Source organism: Lolium perenne, chromosome 2 (genome assembly GCF_019359855.2).
Source record: "Lolium perenne isolate Kyuss_39 chromosome 2, Kyuss_2.0, whole genome shotgun sequence".
In the NCBI taxonomy this organism is placed as follows: Eukaryota; Viridiplantae; Streptophyta; class Magnoliopsida; order Poales; family Poaceae; genus Lolium; species Lolium perenne.
In genome coordinates, this window is record NC_067245.2 from 35,743,131 (window position 1) to 35,769,371 (window position 26,241).

At 45.1% G+C, this 26,241-nt stretch overlaps 1 protein-coding gene across 3 annotated transcripts in view; it reads right to left on the reverse strand.

The window, feature by feature from the left end:
• Positions 1-2,336: 2,336 nt before the first annotated feature.
• Positions 2,337-26,241, reverse strand: part of LOC127331795 (putative disease resistance protein At1g50180) — a 33,429-nt gene continuing 9,524 nt past the window's right edge. The window contains exon 3 of one of the 3 annotated variants that reach the window (XR_007870023.2): positions 2,337-2,558. The gene's annotated coding sequence lies outside the window, so the exon portion shown is untranslated. Of the gene's footprint in view, positions 2,559-11,830; positions 12,401-25,006; positions 25,819-26,241 lie in introns of those variants that run through there. The other 2 variants (XR_007870021.2, XR_007870022.2) reach the window with 2 other exon arrangements.

Here is a 26,241-nt window from a genome sequence, read left to right on the forward strand (position 1 = left end):
CACCTAAATAAATATGGAATTGTGCGGGACTAATTCTTTCTTATCGTGGTTCCATTTAATTTTGCGTAGCGCACCCATGCCATGTTTATGCCATGCTAATCAACATTTAATATGCGGGGTAGACAAATAACTTGAACCTAATAATTGTGTGTCGGGATCCCGATTCCGCTTAAATTGTATAAGTTGCATCGCCGCATCATGTTTTCCATGGCATGCATGCATACCATATCATGAGCATGCCGATTCCTCTGCCGTAGTAGTAAGATTTGCATCCGATGTGTGTTCCAGCATTTGCTTCTTCCAGGATAGGATCTCGAAGTGGTGTTGTGAGATACGACAAGTCCTCCGGATGTTCCTCGGCAAGCTTTAACAGGCAAGCATTTCCCCTATACTTCTGCCCCTGCAGAAGTCGCTCACCTATTTTATTTTGCCTTATCCCTCATGCTATCCTTAAGTTGCGTTCTTGTCACGTGTCCTATCCACCTGTTACCTCAAGCAGCCCATATTTCGTCCACCAACGACCTACAGCTATTGTTTGGTTTCGGGTCTGCCTTGCGAGTCGTAGTGCATGCTAGTGCTGTTTTATCTCATTACCGTTATCGCCATATTATCGGGTTATATGTTGGGGAATCATGACACATGGTCTATGGATATATTGTTGGAGATAATCATGCTTTACTTATTGTTAACAACTAAAATGGTAAGCAGAGGCATCTGTGAGCCCCTTTGCGAAAGCATCGGAACTTTGACTCACTAATGTCCCCTAGGACCCGAGTTCTTGTTATCTGTTCCGAGACTGAGCGCTCTAACCACACGTGGGTATGTTTCTGGGACTCCCCTCAATCACTGCCGGAATCTACAGCTTTGTCCAGTGGACACAACTAGTTTGCAATGTTTTACCATTTGTTGTTTGCGTGCATGCCATCCTGTTACTTCTTTACTTTGGGAAGCCCCTGGGTGCCTTGTATCCCCTGTTTCTGGTATGCACGTATAGGTGCGGCACGTGCGTTTATTGCATGCTGAAGCGGGTCATTTCGCCCCAGTGTGTGTTTTGACCCTCTGAAGCCGTCCTCGCAATAGCTAAGTCCGCTTCGGAGATACGGCCGGACTTCGATACGAGTTCAACTTGGTTAGGTGGCTTCCTGGACATTGTTGTCGCGAAGGAGAGTGCGAGTCGTCATATCCACCTGTCGCAAGTGGGTTGATCGTGCGTGTGGGCACATTTGGGCACCCCTGCAGGGTTACATCTTATCGATAAGCCGTGTCCGCGGTTATGGACGACTTGGAGCTGTATGACTTGATCATAGAACAACTTACACCTTTATGTTGATGCTAATAAATTGCTAATAACTTGCGTAGTAATATAGCATTATTACAATGGCTACCTAATAAAACTTGCCCACCGTTGAGTGCCTTTTACATTGCCTCTTCGCAATTGTTGAAGGGGATATGTGTAATCGGCTGGGTTATGTTTGTGTAGTATTTATCTGTTACCTTGTGCGCTCTCTTATCTTCTGTGATTAGACGGATGTTGTAGCGTGTCTCTATTGGTTATAGTTTTGCTGCCGCTAAACCTACCATATAGCCCCAGGCGATATATATCTATACTCGCCCGGCGAGCATAGCCATTTCTAGTCTCACTAAGTACGTGCTGGAGTTCGTTCCTTGGTACTTACTCTCGCCTTTTCTTTTTCTCTTCTGTTCCCTCCCTTTTGTCGGCAACCGATGGCCCGACTTCGACAGGTACAAGATGACGACGTTAGCAAGGTTACCCTTCCGGCTTGGCCTGGGTAGGGTTATGGACGCCATCGTTTATCTTCAGGACTCTTAGTCCAAATTTGTATCTTGTCCGTACTCGGACGTATTTGATCTTCTGTATGATTTGGATCTTTGTATGTATCTATTTGTATCTTGACTCGTTGGAGTCGCTGTTGTAATATAAGTCCTCTTGTGAACTCTGTCGTGACTTGTTGTAATGATTACTACTCGTGATTGATTCCACCCGCATCGCGTGCATGCTTCAGCGTGTACGAGGCGCTTGGTGGTGCGTCTCCTAAAATCGATATCGTGCAGATTTCGGCGGATTCGCTGGGATCCTCATGGTACCGGTTTTGGGGCGTCACAAGTTGGTATCAGAGCCTCAGGTTGACGGTACCCCACTAGTACAGCCTGTAGGATAACCTTGCCAACGGTCATTAAGTTTAGTGTGTCAAAACCTATTTTCGGAAAATGTCAACACCCGGATTTTTAAGTCCAGATGCCTATTATGCCATTCCTCGCAATCCCAGGAATATTATTTTTGCGAGACATAATAGATTGATATCACAACACCTCATTCATTACAACAGATAATAGTCTTACAAATAAAAAGGGATCACATGATCCAGTCTCATTACAATAATAGTTGATCTATTGATCAATTACAAAACACATAGCGGAAGCGAAGTAGCGGTTGTGGTCCATCTGTTCCACAGGCAACTGTTGACGTCAGGAGTGGTCCTAGTTGTCGTAGACGTCCTGATGTCCTTCTTCCGGGTTCTGATACTCCTCTTCATAGTCTGGCCATTTGAATAGCCAGAGACAAAGCCATGAGTACTTTAAAGTACTCGCAAACTAATACTAAGGTAAATACTATCAACTATAGTAAGGGGGTTCTAAGCTCTAGTTTCATTTGCATAAAGCCAGTTTTATTTCATAAGCACTTTAATAATCAAAGCCTCTTCATTTGCTTAACTCAAGTGGGAACATTAGTGTCATTCCCACAACTCAGTTGTGATTCAAAGTCAAAGTCACCTTTCAATTCAAGTCACAAGCCACCATTCATATTTTTAGAAAAATTCTGATGACGGAACAGTATGGCCTTTCCAACTGTCCATGACCGCGGACGCGGCTATTCGAATAGGTTAAACTCTGCAGAGGTTGTACACTTGTGCCACAACAATTGCAATAGTTCTTCAGGGGTAATTGGCCCTGATTTATCGTACGCAGTACGTGAACTACCAATCCTAACCTTCCATTTACATACCCTAGTATAGGTGAAGGAGATATGCCCTAGAGGCAATAATAAAGTGGTTATTATTTATATCTTTATGTTTATGATAAATGTTTATATATCATGCTATAATTGTATTAACCGAAACATTAGTACATGTGTGATATGTAGACAAACAAGAAGTCCCTAGTATGCCTCTTAAACTAGCTTGTTGATTAATGGATGATTAGTTTCATAATCATGAACATTGGATGTTATTAATAACAAGGTTATATCATTGTAAGAAAGATGTAATGGACACACCCAATTAAGCGTAGCATAAGATCTCGTCATTAAGTTATTTGCTATAAGCTTTCGATACATAGTTGCCTAGTCCTTATGACCATGAGATCATGTAAATCACTTATACCGGAAAGGTACTTTGATTACACCAAACGCCACTGCGTAAATGGGTGGTTATAAAGGTGGGATTAAGTATCCGGAAAGTATGAGTTGAGGCATATGGATCAACAGTGGGATTTGTCCATCCCGATGACGGATAGATATACTCTGGGCCCTCTCGGTGGAATGTCGTCTAATGTCTTGCAAGCATATGAATAAGTTCATAAGAGACCACATACCACGGTACGAGTAAAGAGTACTTGCCAGGAGACGAGGTTGAACAAGGTATAGAGTGATACCGAAGATCAAACCTCGGACAAGTAAAATATCGCGTGACAAAGGGAATTGATATTGTATGTGAATGGTTCATTCGATCACTAAAGTCATCGTTGAATATGTGGGAGCCATTATGGATCTCCAGATCCCGCTATTGGTTATTGGTCGGAGTGAGTACTCAACCATGTCCGCATAGTTCACGAACCGTAGGGTGACACACTTAAAGTTGGATGTTGAAATGGTAGAACTTGAATATGGAATGGAGTTCGAATATTTGTTCGGAGTCCCGGATGAGATCCCGGACATCACGAGGAGTTCCGGAATGGTCCGGAGAATAAGATTCATATATAGGAGGTCATTTTATGTGAATTAAAATGATGCGGAAGGTTCTATGGAAGGTTCTAGAAGGTTCTAGAAAAGTCCGGAAGAAACCACCAAGGAAGGTGGAGTCCACATGGGACTCCACCTCCATGGCCGGCCAACCCTAGTGGGGGAGGAGTCCCAAGTGGACTCCCCCTTAGGGGGCCGGCCACCCCCCCATATGGGAGGTGGAACTCCCACCTCTAGTGGGAGTCCTAGCTTGGGTAGGTTTCCCCACCATATGGAAGGTTTTTGGTTCGGGTCTTATTCGAAGACTTGGAGACCAACACTTGGGGTTCCACCTATATAATGAGGGGCCAAGGGGAGGGGGCCGGCCACCCAAGAACCACAAGGTGGCCGCACCCCTATAGTGGCCGGCGCCCCCTCTCCCCAAACCCTAGCGGCCTCTCTCCTCCACCACGTCCCGCACGCTTAGCGAAGCTCCGCCGGACTTCTCCACCACCACCGACACCACGCCGTCGTGCTGTCAGATTCAAGAGGAGCTACTACTTCCGCTGCCCGCCGGAACGGGGAGGTGGACGTCGTTTTCATCAACAACCGAACGCGTGACCGAGTACGGAGGTGCTGCCCGTTCGTGGTGCCGGAAGCGATCGTGATCAAGATCTTCTACGCGCTTTTGCAAGCGGCAAGTGAACGTCTACCGCAGCAACAAGAGCCTCCTCTTGTAGGCTTTGGAATCTCTTCAAGGGTGAGACTCGATAAACCCCTCGTTGCTACCGTCTTCTAGATTGCATCTTGGCTTGGATTGCGTGTTCGCGGTAGGAAAATTTTTGTTTTCTATCCAACGTTATCCTACAGTGGTATCAGAGCCGTGTCTATGCATAGATGGTTGCGCGAGTAGAACACAATGGTTTTGTGGGCGTTGATGCTCTTGTTATCTTTAGTTTGAGTACTTTGCATCTTTGTGGCATAGTGGGATGATGAAGCGGCTCGGACTAACTTTACATGACCGCGTTCATGAGACTTGTTCCTCGTTCGACATGCAACTTGTATTGCATAAGAGGCTTTGCGGGTGTCTATCTCTCCTACTATAGTGAAGATTCAATTTACTCTTCTATTGAAAACATTAGTATCAACGTTGTGGTTCATGTTCGTAGGTAGATTAGATCTCTCTCGAAAACCCTAAACCACGTAAAATATGCAAACCAAATTAGAGACGTCTAACTTGTTTTTGCAGGGTTTGGTGATGTGATATGGCCATAATGTGATGATGAATATGTATGAGATGATCATTATTGTATTGTACACGTGCAGAGCCTTATGGTTGTCTTTAAATTTCATGTTGAGTAGTATTTCAAAGTAGTTGTAATAGTTGCTACATGGAGGACAATCATGAAGACGGCGCCATTGACCTTGACGCTACGCCGACGATGATGGAGATCATGCCCGAAGATGATGGAGATCATGTCCGTGCTTTGGAGATGAAGATCAAAGGCGCAAAGACAAAAAGGGCCATATCATATCACATATGAATTACATGTGATGTTAATCCTTTTATGCATCTTATTTTGCTTAGATCGCGACGGTAGCATTATAAGATGATCCCTCACTAAAATCTCAAGATAATAAAGTGTTCATCCTTAGTAGCACCGTTGCCAAGACTTGTCGTTTCGAAGCATCTCGTGATGATCGGGTGTGATAGAATCAACAAGTGCATACAACGGGTGCAAGACAGTTTTGCACATGCGGATACTAAGGTGGCCTTGACGAGCCTAGCATGTACAGACATGGTCTCAGAACACGTGATACCGAAAGGTAGAGCATGAATCATATGGTTGATATGATGAACACTTTGAGTGTTCGCCATTGAAATCACACCTTATCTCGTGATGATCGGGTTTAGGTGTGGTGGATTTGGTTCGTGTGATCACTAAGACAATGCGAGGGATATTGTTTTGAGTGGGAGTTCACCTAGATTTTTAATTATGTTGAATTAAAATTTGAACTCAATTTGTCATAAACTTAGTCTGAGTAGTATTTTGAATTAATTTTGTAGTATTGGCATCCGTTTACTACTATGCGCTAGTCTTGTAATTGAGATAGAAATACTGTTAAAATCTGACAAGAAACTTTACGGATTGGTACCGTATTGTCAAAGAATCAAGAATTAATTAAGTCCTATTGCAAAATTTTAGTAAACCTCATATTGTTGATTCAAAGAGCTATGGTTTCAATTAGTACCTAAAGTTATCTTGTCTCCGTGAAACTTGAAGTTCAAATCTGTTTGAAAAGTAAGGAGCTGAAAATTTAGTTTTCAGAAATAATCAAGGTATGAGATATATGTGATATCTAAGACCTTATTGCAAGATGATAGAATATAAATTTGGTGAGACTACATAAACTCATAAGTTTTATGGGAATGTATGAAGGTTGAAGACGCCAGGCGTCACAATCCTCCAACTATTAGGGCACTAATAATATTCGCATGTCCATGAAGTTATCATCCTTAGTGTGCACCGTTGCTAAGACTCGTCGTATCGAAGCATCACGTGATGATCGGGTGTTATAGATTCTACGTGTGCTTACAACGGGTGCAAGCCAGATTTGCACATACAAATACTAAGGTTAACCTTTATGAGCCTAGCATGTACAGACATGGTCTCAGAAAGTTGTCATGAATTGATGGATAAAATTATGAGTGAAGTTGTTCATCATATTACAAAGTTACTAATAGTGAAATCTAGAACACTTTGATCATATGATGATCAACTTCAAAATAAGAACCTCAAGGTTATTGGTATTAGACCAACAAACCTAGAAGTTATTAATGTTGAAGTGTTTTTCTGAATAATGAGGAAAACTAAAAGAGAAACTGCAAAAGATACGTTGGCAGAAAGAAAGAAAAGACTAGAAAGTCTAGCTCAGGTGTATATAAATGATATACATGTTATGGTTGTATTCCTAGTTAGGTCACACTATGAAATTCTTGGGTATTATTACTATATTGGTTGGTATGAAGTGTCATACAAAACAACGCAATACAAGAATACAATGGCCTAAGTGACTGACAAGGAATATGATAGAAATGCACGTCTGGAACAAAATAAAATGTTATTATGTTCGTCGTTGGCATTCTATCTAGCCCTTAGAATTTATAATAAAGAACTTAATAATTGTTATTTTGCTCTGGTCAAATGAAAATAATGAGTTGTTCAAATTATGACATTACTCCATATATGATGGATAAGTTATTATAAATCTTAATGGTGAAACACACATACATAACACTGACGCTAAAATGCCATAAGGCAAATGATTTGAATTCCACTTATTTGTGGAACCGCCATTTAGGTCATGTTAGAAAGGAACGCATGAAGGAACTCCATGCAAATGGATTTTGGAGTCATTTGATTTTTGAATCATTTGGCGCTTGCAAATCTTTTCTAAAGAAAAATGATTAAAAGGCCGTTCATAGGCCAAGAGTTGAACGGGCAACTAACTTAGTGAAAAATACATGATGATGTATGTGGTTCACTGGGCATAGTTGTGTGCGGGAGATTCTTCTACTTCATGAAAACTTTCAACAATGAATTGAGTATATATATGTGGATATATTCAATAAGGAAGAAGTTTGAAACATTTGAATGGATTCAAATAAATTTCAGCATGAAGTGGAAATCATCGTAATAGAAAAGTCAAATATCTATGATTGGATCATGGTGAAAATATTTGAATTACGAGTTTTAGCGAACATCTAAGAGAGTCATGAAATTGTTTTATAACTCACATTTCTTGGAGCATCATAATGATGATATAGTATCCGAGAGATGTATCCAAGCCTTGTTGGATTAATGATGAGATAAAATATTTTGATGCCATTATATTTTTTGTGGATTATGCTTTAGTGACTACCGCTTTTACACTGAATAGAGCATCATCATGATCCGTAGAAATGACAACATACGAGTTATGGCATGGGTATAAACTCTAATAGTCTTTTCTTTAAATTTTGGTCTAAAAGTTAACAACCAAAATCGGATGAATGTCTTTGTTGGTTATCCCAGAGAATTGATTGGGAATTCTTCTTACTATGGAGACAAAGACAAAAGTGTTTGTCAATGTTTCTTATTTCCAAGAAATTGTTTCTAGTGAAGTATTTGAGTGGGAGGACAATATAATTTGATAAGGTTTATGAACCTGAGCATAATGATCAGAATAGCGCAGCATCGGAATTGGTTTCGGAAGCGGCCACGACGATCATGGCTCCCATGACTACAAAGTGTTTTAGCCATGGAGATCGAAGTACATATTGAACCTTGTAGGTATGGTTTACTTTGTGATCAAATAAATGATTTATGGACAAAGGATTGATTTTGAACAATGATAAACCAACTACAAACAAAGAAGTTATGATGGGCACTGACTCCGTTAAAATGGCCATACGCCATGAAATCCATAATAGATGAATACTTTTTGAAAGTAAATGGATCTATAGACTTGGATGAAATATCTTTAAAGAAGCTCGACTTGTCGAAAAATTGTTTACGACAAAGTTCAAAGAGTTGACTACGATAAGATTAGATCTTCCGTAGCAATGCTTATAGTCTATGTGTATTATTCTAGTAATCACTACATATTTCTTTTATGAGATATGCTAGTAGGATGGCAAAATACACTACTTAACAGAAGTATGTATACAAGATACAACCAATTGTTTTGCTAGTCCGTAGAATACTAGATAGGTATACGAACTTCAATTGGATGAAGTGAGTATTACGGAGTTGGAATCTTCACCAGATGAAATAGTCAAAAGTTTTTGATTTCATCAGAAATGATGAAGAGGCTTGCATTTGCAAGAAATTAAGTGGGAGCGCTGAGACATATTTATAATACTTTATGTAGATGACATATAGTTGGTTATAAATAATGTAATTATATACTTGATTAAAATGTTTCATTGAAAATTAACTTCAATGAAAGGATATGGACTAAAACATATTTAGTGTCAAGATCTATGAAGATAGATTGAAACACATAATAAGTTTAAGTCAAAGTACATAGAATGGATATTGAAATAGTTCAATATAGAAATATTAAGAAAATGTTCTTGTCATGTGAAGGTTTAACAAGACTTGACTGTATCTGACACTCGATGAGTAAAAACACATGAGTGATTTTAGATCACGAATAATATGTACAAAATCAGATATCTTGTGCTCTAAAATGTTATGAGCATATACCAGAATGATTCATGAGATGATCATTGGACGACAGTAAGAATATCCTTGAGTACTTTAGAAGAACCAAGGATATATATATAGTTTTGTATGGAGAAATGACAAACAAATCGCTGTAAGGTGATTACACCGATATTTGTTTTGTCACATATAAAAATAAAATTTCAATCTCAAATTAGACTAAGTGTTGTTTTAAAAAAGTAGCACAATGAGCTAGAAGTTGTCTATGCTAGATTTAGAAGAGTTCTAAATACTGTGACGGATTTTACAAAAGAAGGCAGAATATGTCATTGTTTTGACAAATGACAAAGGATGTTAAAGTCAAGAGGTTCTTTGAGAACTTGGTGTAGTTTCGACAGAGTCAGAATTTTGAAGCTATATTGTGTGTGACAATATTAGTGACATATTTCAGACAGCGGAATTAAGGTTCCACCAGAAGATCAAACATATTTAATGCCGACTCATTTGGAAATGAGTGATGCGTTGAGACGCAAATGAATTACAAAATACATACGTTTCTGAGCGTGTCAGATCCGTTGACTAAAAACCTCTCCCGTGAGCAATACATGATAAAGCACCGGAAGGCCAAGGTGTTATATCTTTACAAATGTAAACTAGATTATTGACTCTAGTGCAAGTGGGAGACTGAAGGAGATATGCCCTAGAGGCAATAATAAAGTGGTTATTATTTATATCTTTATGTTTATGATAAATGTTTATATATCATGCTATAATTGTATTAACCGAAACATTCGTACATGTGTGATATGTAGACAAACAAGAAGTCCCTAGTATGCCTCTTAAACTAGCTTGTTGATTAATGGATGATTAGTTTCATAATCATGAACATTGGATGTTATTAATAACAAGGTTATATCATTGTAAGAATGATGTAATGGACACACCCAATTAAGCGTAGCATAAGATCTCGTCATTAAGTTGTTTGCTATAAGATTTCGATACATAGTTGCCTAGTCCTTATGACCATGAGATCATGTAAATCACTTATACCGGAAAGGTACTTTGATTACACCAAACGCCACTGCGTAAATGGGTGGTTATAAAGGTGGGATTAAGTATCCGGAAAGTATGAGTTGAGGCATATGGATCAACAGTGGGATTTGTCCATACCGATGACGGATAGATATACTCTAGGCCCTCTCGGTGGAATGTCGTCTAATGTCTTGCAAGCATATGAATAAGTTCATAAGAGACCACATACCACGGCATTTAGTAAAGAGTACTTGTCAGGAGACGAGGTTGAACAAGGTATAGAGTGATACCGAAGATCAAACCTCAGACAAGTAAAATATCGCGTGACAAAGGGAATTGGTATTGTATGTGAATGGTTCATTCGATCACTAAAGTCATCGTTGAATATGTGGGAGCCATTATGGATCTCCAGATCCCGCTATTGGTTATTGGTCGGAGTGAGTACTCAACCATGTCCGCATAGTTCACGAACCGTAGGGTGACACACTTAAAGTTGGATGTTGAAATGGTAGAACTTGAATATGGAATGGAGTTCGAATATTTGTTCAGAGTCCCGGATGAGATCCCGGACATCACGAGGAGTTCCGGAATGGTCCGGAGAATAAGATTCATATATAGGAGGTCATTTTATGTGAATTAAAATGATGCGGAAGGTTCTATGGAAGGTTCTAGAAGGTTCTAAAAAAGTCCGGAAGAAACCACCAAGGAAGGTGGAGTCCACATGGGACTCCACCTCCATGGCCGGCCAACCCTAGTGGGGGAGGAGTCCCAAGTGGACTCCCCCTTAGGGGGCCGGCCACCCCCCCATATGGGAGGTGGAACTCCCACCTCTAGTGGGAGTCCTAGCTTGGGTAGGTTTCCCCACCATATGGAAGGTTTTTGGTTCGGGTCTTATTCGAAGACTTGGAGACCAACACTTGGGGTTCCACCTATATAATGAGGGGCCAAGGGGAGGGGCCCGGCCACCCAAGAACCACAAGGTGGCCGCACCCCTATAGTGGCCGGCGCCCCCTCTCCCCAAACCCTAGCGGCCTCTCTCCTCCACCACGTCCCGCACGCTTAGCGAAGCTCCGCCGGACTTCTCCACCACCACCGACACCACGCCGTCGTGCTGTCGGATTCAAGAGGAGCTACTACTTCCGCTGCCCGCTGGAACGGGGAGGTGGACGTCGTCTTCATCAACAACCGAACGTGTGACCGAGTACGGAGGTGCTGCCCGTTCGTGGCGCCGGAAGCGATCGTGATCAAGATCTTCTACGCGCTTTTGCAAGCGGCAAGTGAACGTCTACCGCAGCAACAAGAGCCTACTCTTGTAGGCTTTGGAATCTCTTCAAGGGTGAGACTCGATAAACCCCTCGTTGCTACCGTCTTCTAGATTGCATCTTGGCTTGGATTGCGTGTTCGCGGTAGGAAAATTTTTGTTTTCTATGCAACGTTATCCTACAATAGGTACCTCTCCCGATGAGTTTGGCCTCCCGGTGAAAGCAAACCGCCAACCCGGGAACTGCACAGGGCTTGGGTAGGACATTCACCTCATTTCACGTCATTTCACTTTCAATGGAGGCAGCCTCGGCATAACCCCTATGACGCTTGTTTAGAGTGAACCCATACTAAAATACATAAGTTTCCAGTTAAGCCTTACCCAGATTCAGGTATTGTGGGGGTACTTGTAAAATTGGAATGGTATCGCATCCGAGCCAAACCATCAGTTTTGTAAAATTCACCAAGTCATTCACCAGTCATCTTCACCTTCAAAATCTCTCAATAGAATGACTCATCATTCCAAGGTTTTCAAAGTCATTTCAATTCATAAGTTTCCAACTAGAGTAGTCACTTTTAATGTTTAGCAATAGCAACTAGTTATGAGGGGTGCTAAATAGCTTATAGCTTTCTAGGCTAAGTGTGATGCTCTTGTACTACTCCATAACTAAACCAAGTGAATCATAAATCAAAAAGTAACTTTGATAAATAAAATTTAATAAAGCTTGCAAAGTAAAAAACTTGGGATAAGACCATTAGGCATAAAATAAAATGTAATGGTGCCTTGCTCTTATAGAGCTTTACACTTTGCAAGAATATTTGCTTGCAACAAAATAGCTTGCATTAGTCTAGCTTGCCTGGTTGGTGAGGTGATCAAAGTTTTCTTCTTCTTCCTCTTTGTAGAAGACCTCTTCCTCTTGATAGTCTCCGGAACTAGCGTCTATAAACGAATACGAGGATACAATCACCAAACAATAGTTAAGTAGTCTTAATTAGCCTTAATGGCTCACTCAAAATGATCTAGCATCATTACTTAACATTGCTACCTAAAATTATACTAGGGTTTTCTTACTTAGTGTTAGAGAAATAATTTCCTCTCATTGAAATGTGAATTAGGGTTTCTCTTTAGTTCTTTGGAGAAATAAATTCCTCTCATTGAATCTTCTTAAGATTTAATCTTCTCAATGCATAAATGTGAGATCATGTTGACCAAGGTCAATACTTCACATTTATCAATTGAGAAAAATGATTTAAATGAAATTCATCATCTCATGTGATTTAAATACTACTTTGATTTAAGTTCCACAAGTGAGCAAATATGAGACCATGCAATAGAGGTCATCACATTACTTCATAACACTTGGGAAAAGGATTTAAAGGAGGTGCTACACCTCATAGATTTGAAATCCTAAAATTTGAAATGGTTTAAATGGGCTAGTTATTGACTACATAGCCAATATTTTGCTCTAGCCCATGATCATACAAAGTAACCATGTGATATTTTTACATAAACAATTAGAGTTTGTGAAATGTGAATTATGGGAGCTGGAATCACCTCAAAATCATTTATGGTTGATTTTATAAATTTATTTGAAATCTGAAAACTCTCTGACTTGTTAATTTCACTATTCAAATTCTACAACAGCTATGAGGTTGAAACCAGTATAGTTGGATCAAGCATTTCATAGGCTTTCCAACAATATAAAGTTGGTCAAAATTGGTTCAGTAGATTTGAAACTATTTGAATTCTAGCAAGGACCAGTATTGAATGTCACTGAATCAATTAATTCGAAATTAAACTAAATGGGCTAGGCGGGAAACTACTGGGCCGAAAAGATTTGAAACGGCAAAGGCCAGCCCAACAGCACTTCTCACGCCGCGGGCCGCCTGACATGGTGGGACCCAGCGGTCAGTCTCTTTTTAAAACCGAAACGGTTTGCTCTGTTGTGGACCGTAGGATTAAATGGTGATCTAACGACGCAGAGTCATCGTCTACGTCGATGAGGCGGCACAGGCACGGCGAGGGTTTGGGGCTGGCGGTTTACCGGAGCTCCGGCGAGGCTCAGCGAGGGTGCGTGGCGGCGTTGTCGAGGACGAGGAGGCGAGCGGTGGTCGCGGCAGAGCTTGGGGTGGAGGAAATCAACGGCGTCGCTGAGCTTCTGTGGCGACGGACTCCGACAAATTCCGGCGATGGTGGGCTTAATCGAGGTGGAGAAGGGGTCGAGGAGAGCGTGTGAGAAGAGGGGAGGCCGATGGTGTGCTCGGATAGCTCGGGGAGGGGCTCTATGTATAGGGTCGAGAGGTGGCCGTGGGGTGCGGGCAAGGTCGACGGTGGCAACGACGTTCTAGGGCGCGAAAGGGCAAGGCGATGAGGGTGTGGCGTTGCAGGCATCATGGCGGTTCTTAACGTCTAGCTGGCGCAGAGAATCGGTGAGGGGAGCGCTCGAGATCATGGCGCGACTGTCACGGGTACGGCGGCAAATCCTTGAAGAGGACGACGGCGACGATGCCTCCGCGTCCGTTCAAGCGTGTCTACTGGCTAGCTGGATCAGAGAGTCGTGCGCGTGCAAGAGAAGAAAGGGAGGGGAGTATAGACGCGATGGGGCGAGGCAGTGTCCTGGAGTGTCCCGTGGCATGCCAGTGCACGCTCTGGCGTGCACTGGACGTGGTGATCACGATGCGTCCAGGGCCTTGTCGTGATGCTTTTGATTTGGGATCGTGTCTAGCATGCTCAGTACTGCCTGGTGAGTCTAGATGACAAAGTTGGAGGGAGAGGTGAGGTCCAGGGACATGTGTGGCATGATGGTGAGCAAGTGGATGGCATGGTGTGGCATTAGGGGTTCAGAGCTTCTCCCTAGGTCAACTCTGGCATGGTTGTGGTCAGTATGATGAGGCAAGACTAAGGGACAAGGTGAGAGTGACCAGAGAGGTAGAATGGCAGGGTTTGGCATGGTGGTGTCCAATTCAATGGCATGGGCTTGGCATGATCCATTTGTGCCCAATTCTGGTGTAACCATGGTGCTGCAAGTGTGAGTGTGGTGAGGTGAAGCTATTTGACATGGTGCACCAGGTTGGAGAGGCTAAATGTGTGCACAATGAAATAATTCCAAAAGTGTAGTGGTACATGCAATGAGTGGCAATCATGAGCATGGCGATCATGGCCAAGGTGGTGTCATCTCATTGATGTGGCTTTACGGTACATGATGTACTATCAAGGAGTACAAGGGAGAGAGAGGGGAAAATCAAAAAGTGAGGGAAAAGTGAATTGTACCTTTATTCTCTTTTATGTGTACCTCCCATTTCTAAAGTAAGGACTTCCCTTGTGTTTAATTTTTGACAAATGGCTGCATGGTTGTGTTCTAAATGATATTGGGCAACAATGTGTGGCATTGGTTTGAAATTTGGAGAGGTTTTGTGAAAATTCAAATAGTGGAGGGAATCTAGAATTTGTTTCAAGGTGGCATCTTGGCTTGACTAAATAGAGCAATGGTCAAAGCTTTGACCAAAGTGGTCAACACGAAAAATGTTCATCTTGATGAGGTCTTGGATGAGGTGCAACGAGTTGGCAGGGTTTGGTTTAAAAATTTCTTAATAAAATGGCTCAAAGTGGGTAAGATATTAAAAAGATCAAAAGTGACCATTATCACATGCCACATGCAATTTTCATTTCTTTGATTTTTGATTTGATTTTTCTTGACCCAATTGATGTTGTTGATTATTGAAATGGTATGGAGGAGTGATCCAACCATTCACCACAAGTCTTAGGGTCAAGATCCTCAAATTCACAAAGTTGCTATTGTTATCACCAGAATTTGACCGAGTCAGAGGTGGGCCGCGATCGAGATGGGCTTGAAGAATATACATGGAAGAAATACGTGAATCGGCCTGTTATGCAAGGTTTGGGCTAGTTTGCCCGTGTATCTGTAATATAGTAGATTACGTGTCGGTTAGTTAGAGTTTGGCTCGTGCACGGTTGGGATTATTCCCACGTTAGAAAGTCTACGGACTATAAATATGTATCTAGGGTTTATGAAATAAACAACAATCACGTTCACCACAAATCAATCTAGGCGCATCGCCAACTCCCCTGTCTCGAGGGTTTCTTTCGGGTAAGCATCATGCTGCCTAGATCGCATCTTGCGATCTAGGCAGTACAAGTTTATTCGTTGTTCATGCGTTGCTCGTACTGAAGCCTTTTTGATGGCGAGCAACGTAGTTATCTTAGATGTGTTAGGGTTAGCATTGTTCTTCGTATCATATGCTGTCGTAGTGTAACCCTTAGACATCTAGCCGCCCTTACACCTATCTTAGGTGTAGGGGCGGCACCCCGCTTGATCATTATTTAGTAGATCCGATCCGTTATGGTTGCTCCTTGTTCTTCAAGGATTAGTTTAATATCTGCATAGTTAGACCTTACAAAGGGTTGGAGGATCCAGCGACACGTAGGGTGTAGTTTGCTAGCCCTAGACAGGATGTTCCGGGGATCAACCTCGTGTTGGTTTTTAGGCCTTGTCTAGGATCGGCTTACGATCACCGTGCGTGACCGCGAGGCCCAATCACGAGTAGGATGATCCGATTATGCGGTGAAAACCCCAAATCGTCGTAGATCGTTTTAGCTTTATCTTGATCAGCGGGACCACCATATATTCGTACACCTCGTGCGAATCATGGGTGGATCGGCTCCTTGAGCCGATTCACAGACAACTTTGAGAGCCGATCGAGGCTCGTATTTAATGTTTACGTGTATGCCATGCAGGAAACTAAGCGAGGCATCTCCATCACCTTCCTGACCAGGTATAGGTCAGGTGGCACGCCCTTGCACCAGCATCGGACGTGCGTGCCGGAGTTCTTTGCGGGCCGTCGCTCGGAGGGACCAGGGCCAGCCGCAGCCCTAAGTTGCTCCCGGCTCTCCTGTGTTGCCCGTCGTTGCTCGCCGGTGGGTTTCTGACCGCAACACATTCTGGCACGCCCGGTGGGACAATCTTCGACATCAACCACATCGCCATCTACATCTGAGATGGCGGACGGCACCCGATCACGTACGAGGATCCGACCGAGGAGCTTAAGAAGAACTATGACGAGGTCAAAGCGATCCTCGGCCGACCTCATCGGCTCCTTTCACGAACCCGCTCACATGGCATCAGGTGGAAAGGGTTCTCGCCTGAAGGTGCGCTCGATGGAATAGACCTATCCGCCCCATCAGAAGAACGCACCAGGTCCCTGCGTCAGGAGGTTAACTTCATGGTAGCTCATTCGCTACACCGCCACTCTGAGAACCTGGTGAACACTTTGGAGCGTGTTGCTCTTCGAGTGATCCAGGAGATCATGAGGCACCAGTACTCTCCGTCAGGACCAGCTCTCGGGACGTACCAAGGAGAGATGCCACTCCAGTCCCGTCCACCGCTGCCATTCGCGTTGGCGCACAAAGTGCCGAATTCACCGGCATTCGTCGTCTACAAGATCGGTGGTGACCCTAGCGACTACCGGTTCTTGTACGAGGCGCCTAAGGAGATCCCTCACGGATACACGTGCACATACGTGCCGGGCTGCGAATCGGGCATTTACAAACCAGATCGCAACGAGGGACTTCGAAAAGCAGGAGGAACTTCGGCGACAGATCTTGAGAAGCGACGTGGCTAGCCAAGTACGCCACTCCAACAAACCTCCGCAGCGCAGCTCTGCAGTTGGCTCGTAGCTGGAAAAGCAAGCATGGTGGCTAAGTATGCCACTCGGCGAATCTTCGAGTTCGACTCTGCAGCCCAAGACCGCGGATCAAATCAGTACTATATCGAGAGACCGATTCGGCATGGTGCCGAAAAGGAGGACAATCGGCTATTCCAAGCCGTACCCCAACGAGTACGAGTTGATCCCGCTACCACCCAAATATCGGCTCCCTGATTTCTCCAAGTTCAATGGATCAGATGGTTCCAACTCCATCGAGCATGTCAGCCGATACTTGGCACAGCTGGGCACGATCTCAGCAGCAGATGAGCTACGTGTGAGGTTCTTCGCACAGTCCCTCACAAGATCGGCTTTCGGGTGGTACACTTCGTTGCCACCAGACTCGATCCGGACTTGGAAGCAGTTGGAAGAACAGTTCCACATGCAGTATCACTCAGAGGCTTCCGAGTCTGGCCTTGCCGATCTAACACAAATACGTCAGAAGCGTGGAGAAGCGTGGCGAGAATACGTCCGGCGCTTGAAATCTAAGGAACCGATGTTATTCGGCTCGTGTGACCGAAAAGGAAGCGATCCGAGTTGGCGGTGGTGGGCCTTGCATCACAAATCAAGGATATGGCCTCCCAAGCAGACTACCCTTCATCGGCGCACATGGTTCAGAAGCGTCGTTATATGAACAGCGCCACCCGGACTTGTACCAGGACAAATTCAAGCGTGCGGTAGTCCTGGTTGAGGCAGATGAAGACGAAAGCTCTGCGGGAGATCAAGAAGTAGCAGTGGCTGAATGGACTCGGGGGGCAACCCCCGTGTCCTGCAAATGGGTTAAGCCACCAGGTCCGCCCAGAGGGTTCGATTTTGACGTGACTAAAACTGAGAAAATCTTCGACCTCCTACTCAAGGAGAAGCAGTTGAAGTTACCCGAAGGCCTCAAGATCCCCACGGTACAGGAGCTGAATGGAAAGCCATACTGCAAATGGCATAACTCGTTCTCCCATGCCACCAACGACTGCAGGGTGTGGCATCAGCAGATCCAAATGGCGATAGAACAAGGACGTCTGATTTTTAACCAGTACGCCATGAAGGTCGACACCCACCCCTTCCCCGCCGTTAACGTGGTGGAGTGCACTTACCCTGAAGGTTGCCAGCCAGGATTCTCGTTCAACATCAACATGGTAGGACCTGGACACCACTCTGGCAAGGATGGAGACGAGGGCAGCTGCTCTCGTAGCAAGGACGCAGAGGAGGCCGCTCCACGCGATCGGCTCCGTCACGATGGCAAGCGCTACATCACAGAGGGAGAACTAAGGAATGTGAGATATCAGCGACCTCTCTCTGATCACCTCCTCAACAAGTATGCGAGTCAATATAGCCAAGGTCGACGATCCAGTGACGATGATATTAGAGACCGTCTGGCTAGGGACGCCAGGAGACATCGTCGGCATGATCGCAATGAGGAGGAGTACGAGCGCCGTGCCAAGGAAAAATCGAGGGAGCAAGACGACGAGGATAGGCACTGGGACTGCCCCTTCTTCAGACACTGCTGGGATTCAGGAATGAGCCGATTGCCTACAATCGGCAACTGCCCAGAATGTAGACAGAAGAGGAAGGATGCAGCTAACATGTCCGTGTTCAAACGTCTAGGGCCTCTCCAACCTCGGAGCAAGCACGCTGAGTCCCCTCGGGTGGAAGATCTCGAGGATTTGGGAGACGATTATGAAGAAGAAGACAGGTACCACCGGCCAAGGCGGTGCCCTGATGGGCTCAGCCGTTCCCAAAAGCGTAGGGTTCAGCGACTGCGCGGCTTGGAGGAAGCCGAAAGGTTATACCTGCACACGCTAAGGAAGGCGCGGCCTGATCTGGCCGCGAAGATCCAGCGAACCCTGGATGAAGAGGGTCGACCACAAAAAATGGAGTGGTGCCCCAAGCAAAGGAAAGCCGATGATGAAACATCAGCTGGCACAAACATGGTGTTCATCCTTCCTACGGAGTTCAGTGCTCCAGGATTAGACGAGGCACCTGTGGCACAACTTGACTGCGGCCCACGGCCGATTATCTTTGAGAAGCCACGAGAAAGAAGTTACAGACATCTGAAGGCCCTGTACTTGCGAGGTTATATCGATGGGAGGCCTGTCAACAAGATGCTGGTAGACACCGGAGCGGCAGTCAACATTATGCCATACTCTATGCTACGTCGGTTGGGACGCTCTAGCTCGGATCTGATCAAAACCAACGTGACATTGAGCGATTTCAACGGCCAAGCGTCTGACGCACAAGGTGTTCTGAACGTGGATCTGACCGTAGGAAGGAAAACCATCCCTACGACGTTCTTTATCGTCGACAGCAAGAGCACCTATGCTGTTCTGCTAGGAAGAGATTGGATCCACGCCAACTGTTGCATCCCATCCACGATGCACCAATGCGTAATACAGTGGGATGGAGATGAGGTAGAGGTCGTCCAGGCTGATGACTCAGCCGAGATTTCAACGGCTGGCATGAACGCTTGGGAAACAGCAGACCAAGAGCCACTCTCAGGTATCAATTTGGACGACTGCGAGCGCATCGACATGACGAAGGGCAGGGTTAGGCTGATCCTATCCACCGGCCTGACCGTGTAGCAAGAACCAACCTATGGACAAACGTGGCGAGGCCGATCCTTGGGATCGGCCCCAAAAATATATGGAGGGACATTACAAAACCTTCATTGAGCGCTTCGATCAATATGGAGGCCGATTCCAGCAATCGGCCAAAATTATCCTCACCACATGTTCTGGTTGTGTTCAACATCGATCTACTGGGCAGCGGTTTTACGTCGGCTGATGAGTTAGAAAAAATCAACATTGGTCCTACCGGAGCCGACGTGCAAATACAGTGCCTTGGCTAAGCTACAGAGCCGATATCTGCAGTTACCTGACAGATTCGGCTCGGGGGGGCATCTAATCAGATGAACATGTGCAGATTCAACATGTGTGCAGTGAAATGTTGGGGGCCGATAGAAAAATCGGCCAGTAAAAAAAAATCAGCATCACGATATATAGCCGATGCACGGACATCGACTTTAGAACTAAGAAACAAAGCCGATGCACAGCCATCGACTCTAGTACAATTACACAGGATCTACCAGCTGCGTGTTCAAGACACGGATTTCGACCAGGTCAGTTTTCAGTTCAGCTGTGAGGCCTTCTGTTTCCTCGAGGGAGTGAACAATGAGCCGATTTTGGTGCCTGAACCTTTTCTTCGAGGATTTCCAACCCTTGGCGCCAGTTCAGCAGTACTGTCAGAAGCATCAGTTTTGGCATACAAGGCAGCCCTTTGCTCATTAAGCCGTTGGTACTTCATCTACAATATCGGCTTTCAAAGGAAGAAAGGTGATCGGCTCTGGTGCATCTACCGTCGGCTCGGCTGAGTTGGCCACTTTTTCAGCTGCGCTCGAATGACTAGGACCCCTGCATGATGGCTGTCTCAATTGCCTGAGTTCAAGGCCCTTGGTCCGATCTGTGCATCCTCACTGATTTTCTCGCCTTGATTAAGGCTCGGGGGGCAGCTGGCCTGGTAGATGCTCTGTTTTAGAAGCCGATCGGGGGTGTCATCGGCTGATCCTTCGTCACAACCTTCTTCAAAAATGGTGAATTCTTGCAGAAGAGGATCACTGGATCTGGTGGGAGGAATCTAAGGGCTTTCTTGAAGACTCCACATTATCCACCAGATCTCGAAGTCATCAGTTGAAGAATTGAAGGATGGATTATGAAGGACCGATGCGTTGCTATCGGCTCATTAAGCATTGGCTAAGGGGACAAATCGGCAAGATCAGTATGAGGGGAAATCGGCTAAATTAAGCTCAAGGGAAATCGGCAAAATCAAATTGGGAGAAGTTCTTCATTGATAAGCAAGATTTCTTACATAAAGAGCTGATTGCTCTCAAAAGGAAGTACTAGGGGATACATTGCCCCATCTACTACTACTGATCCTATGCTAAAGGTCCTATCTACGAGCCGTCGCTGCCCTCGTCGTCGCCGTCGTCGCCACTGTCGGCGCTACTCCTGGCGGGCTCGTCGTCGCTGCTCCAGCGGCCGCTGGCCGGGCCCTCATTGTCCTCATCCTCCTCGTCAGCGTCGTCATCGTCGCTGTCGAAGTCGCTGAGGTTCCCCGGCCAAGGGCAGAACCGTTTGGCCGGCGGCTCGTCGGAGGAGGTGTCGTCCTCCTCCTCCTCCTCCCCCTCCTTCTCCTCCTCCTCCTCCTCGGGGGAGGTGAAGTCGTCGCAGGAGAAGCGATCATCATCGCTCTCCTCCTCCGTTTCCCCGTCGGCGAGGAAGCGGAGGTCACTTTCCCCGTCGGTCAAGGACTTGTCGTCCTCGCACTGTGACGGAGAAATCATGGCTCGATTCCTCCCCGGCCTCGATGGCACGGCGGGTGTTGGCCGCATGGACCTCCTCCGGGTTCTGCTCCGGCGTCGGCTCGTGGGAAGAAGAGGACTGGGTGGAAAGATCCGATGAAGCAGAGGAGGAAGAAGACATGGTGGCGCAGGAGGGCTTTTGGAGTGCTAATGCGAAGGGGATGCGGAAGTAAACTGTTTGGAGCGGTTAAATAAAAGGGGATATAATGGAAATTCAATGCCACAGCAGTTTCCGAGGAAGTGGTGCCTAAAAAAAAAACTGCCAGGTCACCCGGAGAAGTTGAGAAGGCAAGGCATCATGATGAAGGATACTGCGACGGTTCTGCCACGACATGACCCGACGAAGAAAAAGCAGAGTGATTTTGGAATTATCAATTCCAAAACCAGGGGGGCATGTGTTATCACCAGAATTTGACCGAGTCAGAGGTGGGCCGCGATCGAGATGGGCTTGAAGAATATACATGGAAGAAATACGTGAATCGGCCTGTTATGCAAGGTTTGGGCTAGTTTGCCCGTGTATCTGTAATATAGTAGATTACGTGTCGGTTAGTTAGAGTTTGGCTCGTGCACGGTTGGGATTATTCCCACGTTAAAAGGTCTACGGACTATAAATATGTATCTAGGGTTTATGAAATAAACAACAATCACGTTCACCACAAATCAATCTAGGCGCATCGCCAACTCCCCTGTCTCGAGGGTTTCTTCCGGGTAAGCATCATGCTGCCTAGATCGCATCTTGCGATCTAGACAGTACAAGTTTATTCGTTGTTCATGCGTTGCTCGTACTGAAGCCTTTTTGGTGGCGAGCAACGTAGTTATCTTAGATGTGTTAGGGTTAGCATTGTTCTTCGTATCATATGCTGTCGTAGTGCAACCCTTAGACATCTAGCCGCCCTTACACCTATCTTAGGTGTAGGGGCGGCACCCCGCTTGATCATTATTTAGTAGATCCGATCCGTTATGGTTGCTCCTTGTTCTTCAAGGATTAGTTTAATATCTGCATAGTTAGGCCTTACAAAGGGTTGGAGGATCCAGCGACGCCTAGGGTGTAGTTTGCTAGCCCTAGACAGGATGTTCCGGGGATCAACCTCGTGTTGGTTTTTAGGCCTTGTCTAGGGTCGGCTTACGATCACCGTGCGTGACCGCGAGGCCCAATCACGAGTAGGATGATCCGATTATGCGGTGAAAACCCCAAATCGTCGTAGATCGTTTTAGCTTTATCTTGATCAAGCAGGACCACCATATATTCGTACACCTCGTGCGAATCATGGGTGGATCGGCTCCTTGAGCCGATTCACAGGAGAACCTGAGAGCCGATCGAGGCTCGTATTTAATGTTTACGTGTATGCCATGCAGGAAACTAAGCGAGGCATCTCCATCACCTTCCTGACCAGGTATAGGTCAGGTGGCACGCCCTTGCACCAGCATCGGACGTGTGTGCCGGAGTTCTTTGCGGGCCGTCGCTCGGAGGGACCAGGGCCAGCCGCAGCCCTAAGTTGCTCCCGGCTCTCCTGTGTTGCCCGTCGTTGCTCGCCGGTGGGTTTCTGACCGCAACAGCTATTTACTCTCATATGCCTCTATGACATTTTTATTTTCTTTTTATTTTCTTTTGTTTCACCTTGGATTTGATTTAATAAGTACTAGGTAAGGTTTATTAAGGTTTTCCAATTCTCTAAACAAGGTAGAAGGTCCTAGGGTAAAGTTTTACTAAAATACCCATAGCCTCATATGGGAAGCTAGTAGCATTTCTCTTTTTCTTGAAAGTCTCACTTGGATCCAAATGATCATGGCTAGGATTTAGTGGGGTTTAACCATGGTTCACAACCAATTGGAAAAGTGGCTAGGGCAAAGGTCAAGATTTGCAAATTAGGGTTTTAGGCCTACATAGGTTTTCTCTTTTCTTTTATTTTTATTTGGTTTGATTTCATTTGTACTTCAAAGAGCAAGGTTTTAGGGTTTTAGGCCATTTTCAAATACTCACTAAACAATCATGGCAATATTTCAACATATAAGCATGATCAGTATGTATCAAACTTAATTTAAGAAAAGTTTTTGTTGGTTCCAAATTTTGGAAATAGTGAAATTCATTTTCTTTGTTTTGAAATTTTTGGGATGTTACAAACCCTTCCCCCTTAAACAAATCTCGTCCCGAGATTTTAAGAAAAGTTAGGTTCCTAAGAGAGATTGAGCAATTGGATTAACAGGAAAACATACTTGGCATGGCCGGGGGTGCTTCCTGGGCTTCAGTGGCATTCATGTGGTAGATACAACCGTTGTGGTTGTTCTGGTTCCTTCTGCCTGCGAAGCGGCGTTGTTGCTGGGCAGGTGCAGCAGTATTGGAGGCAGTCTTGGCTAACCTTTTGGGGCACTCATTGGAGTAGTGACCCACAATTCCACATTCATAGCAGGTTATCGTTGATTTATCATTTGGGGTGACGGGGACAGCGTTGCTTCCAGTCCTCGGGCCAGTGTTGGTGTTGTTGTTGTTCCCATTGTTGTTGTTGCTGTTGGGATTGTTGTTGGGGTTGTGGCTGTTGTTGTTGTTGCCTCCGGGCTTCGGGGGTCCTCCGTTGTTGTTGGTGTAGTTTGGGCGATAAGTCTGAGTAGTTGGCTTGTTGTGTCTTGGGGTGAATCCTCCATAGGAGTTGTTGCGGTACTTCTGGGTATGGTGGGGTGCATTCTGGTTCATCATTCTTCTCTTGCGGTTCTCGTTGGCTTGATGCAGCTTCCCTTCCATTTGTATGGCTGAGTCCACAAGGGCTTCCAAGTCAGCGAACGGAATGTTCACTAACATAGTTTGCATTTCATAATGCAGTTCATTCAGAAATCTTTCCTTTCTCTTCTCATTGGTGTCGGTCTCGTCCGGGGCGTACCTTGACAGAGTGAGAAACCTGTCGCGGTATTCCACCACGGACATCCTTCATTGCTTGAGTTCGCGGAACTCGGTCTCTCATCTTCTTGATCAGTCCTTGGGGCACATGATATTTGCTAAATTTCAGCTTGAAGTCCTACCAGGTCATCATTTGTCCCGCATTCATTGCACGGACACTTGTCCACCAGGCTCTTGCAGGTCCTGACAGGTAGTGGGTGCAAACAATACTTTTTCTGCGGCTTCAACTCCCGCAACTTCGAGGTTGTTCTCCATGGTCTGGAGCCAATCATCAGCATCTAGGGGTTCCTCGGTCTTGCTGAACATTGGAGGGTTGGTGTTCTGAAAGTTCTTCAGCTTCGGTCCAGGGTGATCATGGTTTCCGTGATTGTTCTGAGCTATCTGTTGCAGTGCAGCAATATTGGCTTGTCGTTCAGCTCTCTCGGCTTCTCGGTCTGCCATCATCATCTGGAGCATCTACATCATTGCGTCTTGGTTGGTGCTGCGGGTTGGTGGGGCCATCTGAACATTGAGGTAGATGATAAGATAAAAGGGAAATTTCTATGGTTTGTTTGATTTAAAGTCTAAAATGTTCAAAACTTGAAAACTTGAGTAGTGTTGAGGGGGTAAAACCAACAACACTTTTTCATTCATACCAAGCATCACACATTACAAAGCTAACACACCGTTGGTTTGAAGAACCATTCATTCGTTCTACGATACAAGGGGATCCTGATACAAACTCACCTACGATAGTGATTTGATGATACTACTCTTCAGGGGGGATTCTTCTTCTTCACGGGTAATGTGCTTGGCGAAAGGCGAGGGCGTTGTCCAACTCCTTGCGGGTCTTGTACAGCATGAAATCGAGGTAGGCAACATAGTGGTTCATCTCCGGGTGCGGGAGCATGGTTATTGGTCTTCCTATGGGATCATGTCTTGGGTAGTAAATGAAGCGGGTATTCCTTGTTCATATTCTGTCCGCACAGACGGGCAATTGCTTCCTGCATGGCTCTGACCATTCCATCCTTCCAGATGTTCCCCGTTACAGAAAACCAGATGGTTTCCCATATTGGGGCTCCAAGCTTTCCTCTCAGATCTGCAGTAACTGCCCACCGAGGTTGTCCTCCCGATGGATTGTTGAGGGGTATTCCGAAGAACTCGGGATACGGGCGTCCTAGATACTCAACTAGTTGCTTCACATCCTTCTCGAACATGAGGTTTCCTCCGTGGCCGCCATGAGGGAAACATGGAAGAGAGGAACCGGTGCGTCTTCCGAAACATTTCTTATTGCCAGAGGCTGTGACATACTTGGTTTGGGAGGAGATTGCGCAAAACCTGCTTTGTAATGATAAACCGGAACCCAAACTTCTGTACATAAACCAGTCCAATCGGACAACAGGATCGACTACCATAAACCCTAAAAAAAATCAACACCACAGGGGCTTACCCTACTATGCGAGCAGTAATAAGTAATGACTTATAGGAAACTTAGAGACTAAATCCGATTAGAACGAAATAGGCTACAGCTCGCACGTAACATGCAATTGGGTTTGATCCGATTTCTGTATTACGAATCAGATATTAGTATCACAAATGAGCCTAACTTGGTCCAACAAGAACATATGGTTTACTCCTGTTATTTCGCCAATCTATATCTATACCTAATAATAAAGGAGCTAAGGTTTCTGCCAAAAAGTTTCGTCAACGCTTTTTTTGGACGGATTTACCCTCCCACCAAACCACATAATACGGTAGAATACCATATACCGGTTCGTTTTGGACAACCCGAAAGGACACAAACAGCGCTACCGCGCGCACCGCGCCCGCCGGTGCTCCTCCT